Source organism: Tasmannia lanceolata, unplaced genomic scaffold (assembly GCF_043159265.1).
Source record: "Tasmannia lanceolata isolate RefF3 unplaced genomic scaffold, GAP_Taslan_0.1 ptg000012l, whole genome shotgun sequence".
In the NCBI taxonomy this organism is placed as follows: domain Eukaryota; kingdom Viridiplantae; phylum Streptophyta; class Magnoliopsida; order Canellales; family Winteraceae; genus Tasmannia; species Tasmannia lanceolata.
Window position 1 is genome coordinate 47,814,085 of NW_027518689.1, and position 14,586 is coordinate 47,828,670.

The following is a 14,586-nucleotide window of genomic DNA, read 5'->3' on the forward strand; positions in this document are numbered from 1 at the left end:
ATACTATATATAAAGCCTGAATTGTTAACTTTTTCTTCCTCCCTTCAGCTAAAATTCCATTTGTGTCCTTTGTTTCAGTCCGTCATATTTCAATTTCATGCGGTTGATTACTTTCAATTTCCTACGCTCCTACAAATGTGCTTGGGGTATTGTTGCCATTCGACGCCCTATTTTGCCTCTCAAAGATGCGTCCAAACCTTGCCTATTTTTCCACCTATCTCACCACATTTATTTTTATTGCACCAATCTCTTCTTTCCACGCGATTCCAAGTCCAAACTGACGCCGTCAACCTCATACGCGAAGCTAAAACCCAAGTAATGAATCTTCGATTTTTAGGGTTTTACGATCGGCTTGCTTTTCTTGGCTTTCTTTTTTCCCGCCGTCTTTTAGGTTGTAGGCTTTCCAATTTAGGGTTTGCTTCTAAATCTTGGATTTAGGGCACGTTTGACTGCTATGAATTTGTTTTCATGATCAATCGGTTTGTCCAAATGGAGATGAGGGTGAAGTTACTGAAAATCAGGAAACAAATTGAGATGTGGCTACAAATTCTTGGAGTTTTTTTTTTACTGATTTTTATCCACATCTCATCGTCGGTTGTGTTCCCTGATTTTGTAAAGAAGTGGCTAATTGGCAAACATCCTTTTCCCCTGCATAGGACAAAAGTGGCGCGCGCGCCCTATCATTTTCCGCACGCCTCATCAATCAGGGGTGCCGATATCATTATTTTCATTTTGATATATAAGCAAAAATAAAATAAAAATCAAAGGATATACTGTTCATTCTCGTCTAAAGCAGAGAGAGAGAGAAAGAGAGAGAGAGAGAGTTGGAGAGAGGTTTCTCTTCTCCGGCAGTTTGATCGGAGTTCTGGCCGACAATTTCTTTTCAGCATGGTGCTTGTTCTACTTCATTTTGTCCAGATCCACCTTCCTCTACAACTAGAAACCTTGGATCTTCATCTCAAATCCCAACCTCTTTAGATCAACCCCTAAGTTTTCAGATCTGAACTCTAATCTCCTTCTCCGGTTTAAGCCCTGGTCGGCATATTTTCTCCATTTCTCTTTCTATTTTTCTATCATCAAACCCAAACCCCATATCTCACTGATCTTCATCCTCTCCGGCAATCCATGCTTGAATCCGGTAATTAGATCCTTTCTCTGATCATCTCCGATCGAATTCCGGTCATTTTATCTAGACAAATTCATCTTCTCCGGCCATTTGCTGAAGCTCCAATTGTTGTTTTGTCACTATTAATTTCTCATACCCTCGGTTTGAGTTATCTTATCGTCACCTCCTTTTCTTGTTTTTTCTGCCAATTGCAAGGTCTATCTTGCTTACATTCTTTTTAGAAAACTTAACTCTTGATTTTCCATCTATAGATTCAGATCTAGCCTTTCTAATAGGATTTGCTTATTCTCAACCTAGATCTAACCCACCTCATATGGATTTAATCGTTTTCTTCATGATTTGAATCCAATTCCATTTATTGTGTCTGAAATACACAAGAGGGGGGTGAATTGGTTTTAACACTAAATTTATACCTTTTTAAAAATAAGTATTAAACCTAATTTGAATTTTCTTCTCTTGATTAGATTTTGGTTAGTTCAAATAAGATCAAAATAAAAATGAATTGCAAAACCAAAATCAAGAATGAAAGTGCAAGATAAAGAAAGAACACACCGATGTATAGTGGTTCGGGCAAAGCCCTACTCCACTCTTCTTAAGATCGTCCTTGAGGATTTTCACTATTGTGAGACCTCCACGATGCCCGCCTCCGAGGCGATTACACTTCCAAGGGATATTAAATGAGGATGCTCTTGACACCTTTACACCGACTCTCCTTCTTCGCCGAGTTCTAAGTGATACTCCCTAGGGTATTAAGATAGGATGCCCTAGCCACCTTTACAATTAAAGAAGATGAATAGCTTGGCTTCTCTTGAAAGCTTGATGTACATTGTAGTCCCTTGAATGCTTCTCCAAAGTAGGTTGCAAGTTGAAAGCCTAAATCCAAACTCAATAGATTTGCAAGTGCAAGGCAAGTTTGGGGAGAAAACAAATTCTTAAGCTCAAATGGGTTGCAAGTTTGTTTGAATGCTTAAGGAGGTTTTTCCAAATATTCAAGAAAGAAAAAATAATCCTCTTGAATGTGTTTTTATAGCACTTGACAAAATATGACCGTTTGGGGGTGTTAATATCAAAAACCAGATTTTAATTTAAATCCCAATGGCACTTCTGTCGCGAGGTTCTCGGAGTTCCGAGAACCATTCTCGGAGCTCCAAGAAATTCTCGGAGTTCCGAGAGAACGGCCAGAAGAAGAAAAATTCTACTGGACCATTTCTCGGAGTTCCGAGAAAATTGCCAGAAGTTGAAAAATACTACTGGACCATTTCTCGGAGTTCCGAGGGAACTCTCGTAGTTCCGAGGGAACTCTTGGAGTTCCGAGAAGCCTAAAATAAGCAGATTTTTATGTTTTTATTGCTTATCTGATTTTGGGCTTTTGGAACTCAATTCCTAAGATAATTTGGAATGTTATGAGGGTCCCAACATGTTGGTCCACCACATAACCATTCACTAAACCATTTAAGTTCTTAAGTGTTTTTTGAAAACTCTTTTGAAAAACCTTGCCTTGACTTATAAATCTAAAGAGATAAGATGTACAAGGAATCTAGGTAACATTCAAACTTCTCTTTAGCCTTGGTCTTCAATTGCTCTTCCACTTTGTGTATGCTTGCTTGAGAGATAATGTGAGCTCCACTTAGCTCATTTGACTCTTGTTTGATACATCTTCAAGCATGACCATGTGGAGTGTTGGTTTCTTCAATGATCAACCTATCTTAACACAACACTTCAAGGCAAATTGATTAGTATTCAAGAACATAATCAATTATGTTTAGAATCATCAAAACAAGATAGAAGAGTAGACCCTTGGGCTTACAGTGTCAATTTTTAAAGATTTGTTGAGTTTCTTCATCAAATAGGAGAAAAATAAGGCTCTGACTTGGGAATTTGTGAAGAGAAGAAGAATCTCAAGGTGAAATTCTCATATTGTCCTTATTCATTTTCTATGTGATTATTCCCTTTTCTAGTCTATATGTGTCTTGTTTGTAGCGGCTGCTTATAATACCTTGCTAATGTGCTGAAGAGAGGAATTCATTAGATCTACTTGGTTTCTGAAGTAATTCATTCATTACAAACTAATTTGAACTGATTTCATGATGATTGCATGTTAGCTCCGGTCAGTGTATTTAATTTTGGGTTTAAGAGTCTCGGTTTCAAAAAAGGAGCAATGATAATGTTATTATCATTTCAGTATGTGCAAAGGTCATTGGTTGTATGTAATTGAAGATAAAGGTGGTTTGTGAATGTTAATTTTATTTGGATTACAGAGAAGATTTAGGGCATAAGATGGTAAATTTTGGACTCTACTCCTCTTCGTTGGTGATAGATCACTGCACTGACTTGCCTCCATTTCTGTTAATGCAATTATCTGTTTCTTGTTTATCTCTTAGCTCAAATAACCTGTGATATGATAGAGATATGTTTATTCCTTCAGGCATTGATGTGAATTTTATGGTGTTACTGTAAACAAGCTAGGTTTCTTTGTTTGAAATGCATTGATGAAATGAAGAGTTCAAATAGCAGATCCTTGATGAAAATAAAAGATATAGTGTGAGAAAGTTCAAATCATTAGTGCTAAATTGGAGTGAATAGTACTATGTCCAGATGTGCGAATTGAAAGTTCTGAGATGTTTTTGTATCAAATTGTGTGATTTTATTTCAAATATGCTGTAAAAAAAAAGGGAGGTTTGCAGCCACTTTAGGTCTCTCATCATTATCACTCCCATCATATATCATTTCCATCATCAGCCCATTTCCTTATTATCATCACTCGGAAGAAGCAGGGTCTGCTGTGCATTTCTGGTTTGGAGAAGTCCATTACCTGTTCATTGACTAGGGTGAGGTTATTGATATTTAGGTGGACCATTAGATGTCAAGTATAAGACAGCAAGATATTATGGTCAAAATCATGTTCATGCCAGTTGATGTCAAATGGTCATAAAGTTTAATTTGCATTGTATTGTAAGGCATTTTAAAGTGAATAGTCTGAATTATAAACTAATATGGATGCTTCAACTAATATGGATGCTTCAACTAATATGGATGCTTCAAATAGATGATGTATGTATTCTTCAGGTGCATTTCCGCATGTACAGGTAGGCCTTTATTGATTTCAGAAACATGTTGGAAGTGTTTTCTTTCCCTAGCTTATTTGGTTTATTTGTTAAGGGAATGTTTCTGCCATGAGAATAAAATGCTACAACTAGCTAGCCTGAGTATAAAAGAAGTTCAGATTATTCTATTTTGAATGGCTTCATAATCCAGTTTTGTTATTTGAAATTATTTTCACCTCAGGAAGAAATTTATCCCTGTTGTGATTTTGTAGTGGTATGTATGGAAGGGAATCATATTTATTTTTATTCATTTAAATTAGATAGTGTACACTTCTTTCCTTGGTGTTGTGTTGGTAAATAGGCTTTAATCCATAACATTTCAAAGCCCATACCTCGTTTTCTTAAATTATTTGTGCATTGTAAAACTAGAGTTGTCATTTAACTTCATTATTTGTCATAGTGTGAACCTCTGGAGTTATGACCTGAAAGGATCTCAATGGAACTTCTAAAATAAGGCAGTGCTTATGAGGATTCCTTGAACTTTAATGTTTATACAGAATTACCTTGTTTTCCTCTGTTGATAAGGTTATTAAAGTTACCTTAGACCTGTAATAATTTTAGGGATCATACCAATAATGGTGAATCAGTTTGATTTATGCCAAAATTGTGGTATTGATATTATTTCTTTAAATTATTAGGAGCATGCTAAAAATTGCATTATTGTATTATGATAACATTCATATGATTTTGTTTCAAAGAATTCGAAATTATTAGCTGTCAGAAAATGGTAAGATGTAAAAGTTTAATGTGTCTCTTGATTTTTTATGGCATAGACTTATTATATGCTCTTATATTCCTGATGGTGTGATGAGACATAGCCGCATCTAATAAATTTAGTATCCAGGTTATTTCATAATGAGTTTAGCCTCATCAAGTTGTGCGACTACATGATCCTCTCCTCTCTTTTCTTAATTAACCTCATGGGATTACTTTTAGGGTTAATTATGTTTGAAAAAGCAGTTGAAAATAAATTCATTTACATTGTTGAGTTTATATGAACGCAGGTCGTCCAAATAGGTTAATGAGAGATGTGTTTCTTTATCAGTAGGTGGAACAAGTGAATGATTGAATGCATGGATTTTAGTGTGATTATGAATTCGATGTAGCATGATATGTGTCAGATAGAGTTAGTACAATTATGGTTGTTATGAGCATTATTTTGATTCGCATTCTTTTCCTTAACTGACCTGTGAGCACTTATCATGGAATTTGTGATAACATTGGCATTATTATTTAAGAATTAAAGGATAATATGAATTAGAAAAATAATATAAATGCATTAGTATTCAGAGTGGGTCTCTGAGCTTTTGTATTTTATGGTTTCTTCTTCTATGAGCATTATCTTTTGTTTTAGTAGGTTTAAGAAATTTCTACCTTACAAATATGACCAAAATGAAAATGTTTGGGCAGTGAAAGAGTTATCTAGAGCCCTCTTTTTTTAGGAGACTACTTTAGTCTCATAGTGGTAGTTCCCAACTTTAGAAGACAAGCATTGTCTCATTTAAAGAGTTACCCCTTTGGAAGCTTACCTAGCCTCATGAAAGAGCCCCCATTTGGAGACAAGCCTTGTCTCATTTAGAGAGTCTTTGACTTGTTTGTCCGTCAGGTGGTATTATTAGAGAGTCTTTGACTCATTGGTCCTTATTAAAGAGTCTTTGACTCGTTTGTCTTTCTGTCAGTGTTATTAGAGAGTCAACTCACTTCCCCTTTTGGTAGAGTTATTAGAGAGTCTTTGACTCATTTGACCTTTTAGTGATATTATTACAGAGTTTGACTCCTTTGTCTTCTTAATGGTGTTATTAAAGAGTCTTGGACTCATTTATTTGTCAGGTAGTATTATTAGAAAGTCTTTGGCTCATTTGTTTTCTTTAGCGGTTTTATTAAAGAGTCTTTGACTCATTCATCTTTTGGTAGTGTTATTAGAAAGCCTTTGACTCATTTGTTCTTTCGGTAGTATTACTAGAGAATCTTTGACTCATTTTCCTCCTTTAGTATCATTAGTTAGGAGTTTCTCTTAGTGTTCTCGTAGCTTTTCTTTAGAGACTAGTAGTCTCATTAGAGCTTTGCCTTTTGAGATCTTATATCATTTTCTTGTCTTTGACATTAGTTTATCTGGTTTAGGGGTTCCTCCTATTGACCCTAGGGTTTGGCCCTAGGGTATTGCTTTGTGTTTCCCTTAGGTCTTTGACCAAAAGGGTGAAAATCTTTAAAAATCCAAAAAATATTGGAAAAGCTTTAAAATCTAAAAATCATTGAATATTTTAAAACTCAAAAACATCGAAAATTCAAAACATCAAATGCCTTAAATCATTTGGAGTGTTATATCTTAATGGTAGTCAGAAGTTCGTTTCGAACTACGTTGGCTTGATCCTCTTCCACGAGGTACGTAGTGCAGCTTGGGATTTATATCTCAAGTCCAGCCAAACTTTTGTAAATAGCATTTTAAACCTTTTTGAATAAGCAACATTTTAAAATCTTGTTTTCAAAAGATCTTCCTCTAGGTTTCTCCTAGATATAGAGTTCTAGAGTTAGGGGTTTCTTCTTGATAGGTTTTTGATTGTTTGTTTGTTGTGTGCTTGTTTTAGAGTTAGGAGTTTGTCCTAGAGTTATAGGAACGCCTCCGTCCGATCAGTCGGCGATCCACATCGCCAACTGATGATTAGAATATGATGCGTTAGTCTACCATTTGTTTTCATTAGGAAACACGGCCTAGTTACACATAGGTTGTAGGAATCACCTGCATTAGCTTATGGCTAACCTGCATTTAGTTAGGGCATATAGGGTGTCCTAAAATCTACAATTCAGTGAAATTTAAATAATCACTCAAGAAGCTTTAACAACTAGTCTGGTCTTTTAGATCGAGTCTAGGATAGAGGTCAAGGTGTCTTAGGCATCATAGCTTAGAATAGGCGCGAAGAACTACGTTGCTCTGATTCTTGCGAAGGCGAGGATCGTAGGCTTCTTTGGATGAACTCAGACCATCCAAGGACTCGGGCTCAATCGTTTAGAGTCTTAGGATTTGTTATATTGTGTGTTTTGTTATGTTTCTCTTTTTTTCTTATACAGACTTTATATCTTTAGATGTAGCATACATGTGCTTGTCCACCAGAACTTAGACACTAGTTAGGCATGTCACTCATAACCTAGTTGTCATTAGGTGACACATCTTTTATTATATTTTGTGTGTGCTTATTATTTTATCCCCTGGTCATACATGATTAGGTAAACATCTTCCTGGAGATATTTTGTTCCTATTTCACATGATTTTGCCCAACATTCTTTGGAGTTAATGAAAATGGCATAAGAGACCAAGTGCTTGCACTAGGACGAATTGGGGGTGCTCTTCGGACCTTCTCCATTCGTAATCAGGCACGAGCCCATATATATTTCTGGTTATCCATTGCACAGAGGATTTGATTTTGGGGTTCCATGGCCTATCCATGTATGGCGACTCTGAGTTATTTTAGGTACGTCATGGTTTGGGGATTTATCCTTGGATCAAGAGGTATCTAGTCTGTATCGCCACTCGCGCTATGCTATGAGGGTGGCACCGTTTCGAAAGTTCCTTGGCAGAGCTCTCCTTTCATGTGGAGATCTTTGAGGATTGCAGAGGATCTCGTGTCCTCCGCACTCGTCCTCGGATCGGAGTCCACAAAATCAAATCGAGGCTAGCCCAAGAGAGTAACGCTAGCTCTGATACCAGATAATGCTGGTGCTTAAGAGGGAAGAAGAAAAAGAAGAATATAACTCAAGAACACAACAAGAGAAGAATAACCAAAATGGGAGCAATGCTCAACCCAATTGATATTCCATCAATTACGTAAGTTAATCTAAATCAAAAAAACCCTCTAAAGATGGTTTCTAACCTTTTAAATAGAAGACAAGTACAGAAAATTCGTCCAACTTCTTCCAGAAGCTAACTTAGGGACTAAGATAACATTAATTACATTGGAACTCACTAACTTTGACTGGTTTGGGAACCCTCAGACATAATCCACTAAAACTGTCATAATTTTCTAACCACTTGTCCAATTTTCGAGCACAAATACTTGTTGGAAAGATCTACAACTTTGTAGTTTACCACTTTCCATAATTCTATCATTTAGAACCCAAAAATCAGGTTCAAAACGGGCCAGCAACATTATTGCGGGAATGCACCTTGGAACTCCATCAATTCCACCTAGGTATGACATGGCTGCCATGTTGGTACTACATCAAAACACCAAGCTAACAAGTGACAAGAATATCATTGATTATTTAATTAATTGACAAATATATCCGTGTTGATACACTTGGCGGCCTTAGAGTGGCTGTTTGGGATAACCCTAAAGCAAGGGTGTCTTCATTGGTTACCGGTGAAGGATTTGCAGTAAAAAGTGATTAATTCATTAAACCTCACGCCTTATAATTTGTAAGTTCATGATTTTTTGCTAATTGTATAAGCTAACTGGTTCCAGATAGTGTATGTCATTGAGCAAACTAGGTAATTCAGGTTTTGTCCTTGAAACTTTTTTTTTAATTTTTATAAACTGTTTATCGTTCTTCCATAAATGTCATTATGGCTGCGTTGTGTTTCAAGAATGTATAATGGCCTTGTAAAGTAAAAATTATTAGGAAAATGCTAAGACACTGTTAGGCTCAGGTATTTACCTCGTAGATTAGTGGTGTAATTAGTCAACGAGGAGTAAACAAGCATTGGATTTACCTAGAACTTACCTCGTATAATATGTGAGCACGATGTTGTGGAGCAAAGTCTCCCTTCTAGATCAGCCATTTCGTTCGAAGATTCAGGGAAGAGCACAAATGGACTGGGATTGAACAATCCCGAGTATATCAACAATTTACTCAGACAACCACTTATTCGTTATTCGTTGAGACAATACCCACACCAAGGAAAAGGCTGATTTAAGGCTAAGGAATTAGTAGATTCGCTCGCTTTCTTCCTTTCGACCTGGCAATTGGTAATATTCAGATTGTCAATTGGCACCAGTTTAAGGATTTGTTTGTTGGTGAGGACTGAATAATAGCCAAGAGGTACTCTCATTCCCGATCGGATTGGTATTGGCTACAACTATATATTCATAGCATTTCGGATTGATTCATTTCTTTATCGAAGCCTTATCTGATCCGGGAGTGGTATGGGGTGATTACTAATAGATAGAGAGTAGCATCATTCCCAAGAAATCAAAGAAAGATTTTGCCTTTTGTGGATTTTGGCTTGGATTCCATGGGGAGTGGACAAGGGTGACACATGTCTTCCTAGTCCTGAGACACAGACCGTTGAGCCAATTTAACGGCGAACCCAAACAGGAGGTTTTATAATTTGTCTGCATATAAATGCAATGTAGCCCACATTAATTTATGATTCCCAACCATTCATTTGTTGGGATCCACCCCAAATAGGCCATTGGTCAAAAAATTATCTAATAGGATGATCTTAACTCTTACAAATTTAATAGGGAAGTGATATATCCGCCCCTTTTTATTACTCGGGACACCAACAATCAGTGTATCAATGACTACAGAAGGGCTTACATACTTCACGTCAGAAGGATTCAATGGGGCTGATTGCCACGTACACTGCTGCTGGGTGTCCCAAGTAATCAAAAAGGGCGGATATATCACTTCCCATTTAATATAGATGGCATAGTATAAGCTATACAAATCGAAGGGCTGTGATCATACATTTTAAACCTCTTAATGGTTAAGATCATCCTACGATCTACTTAAGTTGGGGCCCTTCACATGCTCATAACCAAGAGCCAACCCCTCTACAAATACTTAGCAGATGTTGGGTTTAGAAAGCATCAAACCAATGGAGGTGATCTGCTGTAGTCTCACTAACTAGACGATTGGAGCCACTCGTCCATTTCGAGATGATCATTGCGTCGACTGCAGGCTTGCTTGTTACACTTCTATCTGATCGGATCCATCAGTTCAACCAGCTACCATAACTCCGGCCAGCATGGGACGAAGACCACATGGGTCCCCTCATGATCTTTTACATGTTCAACGGCCTTGATTCCCAATGTCGGCAGGGGCGGAGCTAGATGTAGCATAAGGGGGCAGGGCAGCTGCCCCTGTTGAGTTGGGCCAAACTCCTTAATAGGCGCAACTCAATTGGGCCAGCCCCCTTTAAAATTTGAAGCCTGCCCCCCTTATATATAAATCCTTGCTCCACCACTGAATGTTGGATCTTAGAGTTGAATGTTGCCATTTATCCAAATAGTACTGTCTGGCTAAGTCTTGCGGACTAGTGTGCACGACACATATGCGGAGCTCGTTGAGGGTGCAAGGGGCAGCGCGGCAAGCCGAAAATTTAATTTTCAGATTTCCGCTAAAGGGTATTTCGGTAAATTACTTCATGTAGTGGCATTGATATATATAAGCCACATGTTAGGGTTACGGGATTAGGGTTTTCTTTGTGTTTTCTAGGCCAAGAAGAAGAGAGTTTGTAACCCTAGACCGAAATTATGAAAAATCTTCCCCCATGGACATAGGCATACTACCGAACCATGTAAATCTTGTGTATCTTTTGTTATTGGGTTATATGCTTAGTTTCTTGACAGTTTTTTGCTGCACATCATGGTTAATCCTTATTTGAGAAGGTATTCTCCAGGACAACGACCGCTTCACCAGAATGCTTAGGAATCATGAGTGCCATCTCATCCCAAACAGCGCCTTAAGGTAATATAATATGAATGCTGATGGCAAAGACGGAGACATGCCCCCCCCCCCCCCCCCCCCCGCCCCGCCTTGGATTTTTGCAGAATTTTTTTTTGCCACCCTATAATTTCCGATTTTGCCGTAATGTTCAGCTCTCTTTAATCACCAGCCAGATGAAATCTTGCCCGCCACCATCCATCTTTAATATCCAAACGAAATCCTATTTTGGAATTGATTTCCTATCAAGTTTATCCCTCCTAATCTCTCATTTTCTTAGAAAATTAATTAGGCATTTAAGGGATTTCACCTTGTTTCCAAAAACAACTATTTTTGTGGCATTTTTAAAGCATTTAAGATCTTCATCTCTACCATTCATTCTAAATTTCAACACCTAATATGTCTAGGCCTCTAGGATCCAAAAGCAAGATACATTTGGAGTAGGAAGGGGAGACAAATATTTAAAGGGAGAAAAATAAGTGTACAACTGTGTCCATTTTTTTTATGGTGTGTGGAAGGGAGTAAAGTTCATTATTTTTTCAAAAAATGAGTTGGGCCCACTTCATAGGATGATCCAAACCGTTCATTTGTTATGCCACAACCTCAATAAGTTGTACTTGTAAATCATCTCCATAGGATGACCCTAACCCTGTAGAGGGACTGCACATTATGGAAAATTTTATAAATCCGACGGTTAGGATCATCCTATCGAGATGATTTACGGGGTACAACCTATTTACATTGTGGCCAAATCCAACGGATAAATAGTTTGAATTATCTTATGAAGTGGGCCCACTGTACTTTTTGAAAAATACTGGACTTTAACCTCAAACGCCGTATAAAATCTCCCCTTGCTCTAACCATGAATCCTATTTCCATATTCCAATTTTATTTTATTTTTTTATAAAAAAAAGTCATAAAATTGAAGCCCCAGTTGATTATTACAATACACAAATAAACAAGAGAAAAATGAGTCTTTTCATCACTAAATGGGCTCAAGAAATAAATGAGAATGATTTTTTTTTTAAAATTAAAAGCAATTTGATTTTAAAAGCTTTTTACCTTAAAATCAGGTCCTTTCGGAATCCAAGTTTTACCTTAGATTCCTGGCTCATCTACTTAAAACCACCATCCTCTGCACCCCTAGTTTTAACGAGAGATTTCATATGTTGTCGGCACCTACTACACGTATTTTTAAAAAGTACCATGGGCCCACTTTATAAGAGGATCAAAGCCATTCATTTGTTGGACCAGCGTAAATAGGTCATGCCCCAAAAATCATCCTCCTGCGATCCTAACCCTCTGATCTATAGAGGATTCTATAAGGAGGCTGATGATGATCCTATGAAGATGATTTTTAGGGCACGGGCTATTAATGTTGGGGCCCAACAAATCGATGGTTTAGATCAATCCTATAGGTCAAGTATTTTTTTAAAAACTCCTTGTACTATGGTTTAGATCAATCATATGGGTCAAGCACTTCTTAAAACTCCTTATACTATTGTAAGCTTCAATATATAATGGCAGGGGCCGCGCGAACGCGTACCCCCTCTATCACAAATTATGACGTCCACTCTCCCACTTGGGGAGATGGTAGGACAGCTCTCCTCCAAAGTGCAATGGAAGCAGCTGCACTAGGCAATCGGCCTTCTTGATCACTGATAGACCCGTCCAGGTAAGTATGCTTCATACTTCTTCTTCCCTCTTTTTTATAGACTCCCACTTGTCTTTCCTTTGTCTCCACATCCGATGTGGGACTATGTTACCATGTCTCTTTTATAGCATGAGAGGGGAAATGATATATTGGCCCCTTTTATTCACCAGGCCACCCATTGTAGTTTAAATTAGTACCCATAAATACACAGGAGAGGGCTGGCCCAAGTAAGAAAAGGGGGCAGATATATCACCTCCCTTGGGAGAAAACACCTTACTGGTGAGGCCCGGCCATCACAAGATCAGGACCATTAATCTTGAAGGCCCCATGAATTTTGGATCATGTGGCCATGCTTGCAGGAACTTCAACATCTATAAGGTTTTAATAATCTTGGGGCCACCCAAGTTTTCCCATTATATATAGAATGGGATTTGCTAACGTCGCAAAAGGCATTTCGCTGAGCATCTGTTGCATAAGGCATTTCTCATGCAACAGATGCTCCGCGAAATGCCTTCTGCGATGGACGCTAGCAAATCCCATACGTGGCTGCTCTCTCATGCAACAGAGAGCAGCCACGTATGCTCAGATTTTGTCTTATTCATTTAATTCATCCGAGGTGGCTGCTCTCTCATGCAACATATCCTCAGCGAAATGCCTTCTGCAATGGAGGTTTTAAATGACATTGGATAGTATACTGTATAGACAGTTATAACATTTTTAATAGCTAAGGTAAAATCTACATTTATAAGTTATTTAATAGGTAAGTGAAAATTTACATTTATAAGGTTTTAAATGACCTTGGTAGCCTTTCATATTTTCCAATGATTTTTTATGAGCGTAGTGCAAGTTGAAACGAAAAACTTAAAGCCAGCATTTGGATTGTCTGAATCACGAATCAGAATCAAGTCATCAACACCATATTTCGATTCCTATCCAAATTCTCCCTTAGACGGAATGAAAAATAAATTAATTAAAATTTTAATTCCAAAAAATTCTCATATATATTCCATTCCAACAGGGGTGGAATCAGAATATTACCTTTTGGGGCGGAAACAGATTCCATTCTTTCCCCCATTTAATTCAGCCCGGGTGGCGGGGCCCTCATGATTCTTCTTTTTTTAGCCAAAAATCGTAATCGAGCGGAATAAGAATTGGGTGTCGATTCCAACACTTGATTCCGGCAAACCAGATACGACCAAAGAGCTACATGACTAAGAGGCCATCTTCCAAGGAGTTTCACGGTGGGTTTACCCAACAATACTAGTGGTTAAGGTTCTTAACATATAAGTTCACCCAGCTGAGGGTTCTTAAAAAGTTAAAATAAAGAGCATGTTTGGCAGCTAAGGTAAAAAAAATTAAGGAATCCCTTCTGACTTGTGTGAGAAACAGGCACACAGGGCAAGAGGAGAGATTTATGCTATGTTTGGCAGCCATGAGAACTTTTTCCATGAAATATTAGTTGAGGAGGGCATGAGTAAGGAGAGGATGAGAAGCAGCTGAAAATAAGGGATAAGAAAAAACTTTGCTCAAATAAAGTTTTTTCGCCTCAATTTTCAGCCACTTCACGGGGTCACCTGACTCATGCCCTCTCAATTCAAGGGATGGGGAGAGAGAAGCATGGTTTTAAATTTCGGCTGAAATCTGAAATTTTGGTTGAGACCGAAACCGAAATTTTGGTCATTTCGGCTGAAGTTTCGAGAATTCAAATTTTTTAAAATAATACGGTGTTTTTTGAAATTTCGGCTGAAATTTTGTGATGAATACAATATTGTTTTTTATTGTGTACCAGATTTCGGCCGAAATTTAAAACCATGGCGAGAAGAGCATGAGCTAGGGATGAAAAAAGGCAATTAGATGGAGTTCTGTACTCGGCAATTGGATGGACGTGTGATGAAAAAGATGAAATGCAAATAGACACATTCAAAATTTATATTGACTCCTTTTTCCAACATTTTTTGTCAATCTTTTCCTAAAAGTGACTGCATTTCAACCTTTTGTTTGGCTTTTCATCAAATGAAGTCATTTTCTGGAAAAGAAAA

At 37.7% G+C, this 14,586-nt stretch overlaps 1 non-coding gene across 1 annotated transcript; it reads right to left on the reverse strand.

Annotated features, from left to right (window-relative positions):
• Window positions 1-12,417: 12,417 nt before the first annotated feature.
• LOC143888991 (U1 spliceosomal RNA) lies at window positions 12,418-12,576 on the reverse strand. The gene has a single exon (XR_013254621.1). It is a non-coding gene; the product is annotated as a U1 spliceosomal RNA (small nuclear RNA).
• Between the last annotated feature and the right edge of the window lie 2,010 nt (window positions 12,577-14,586).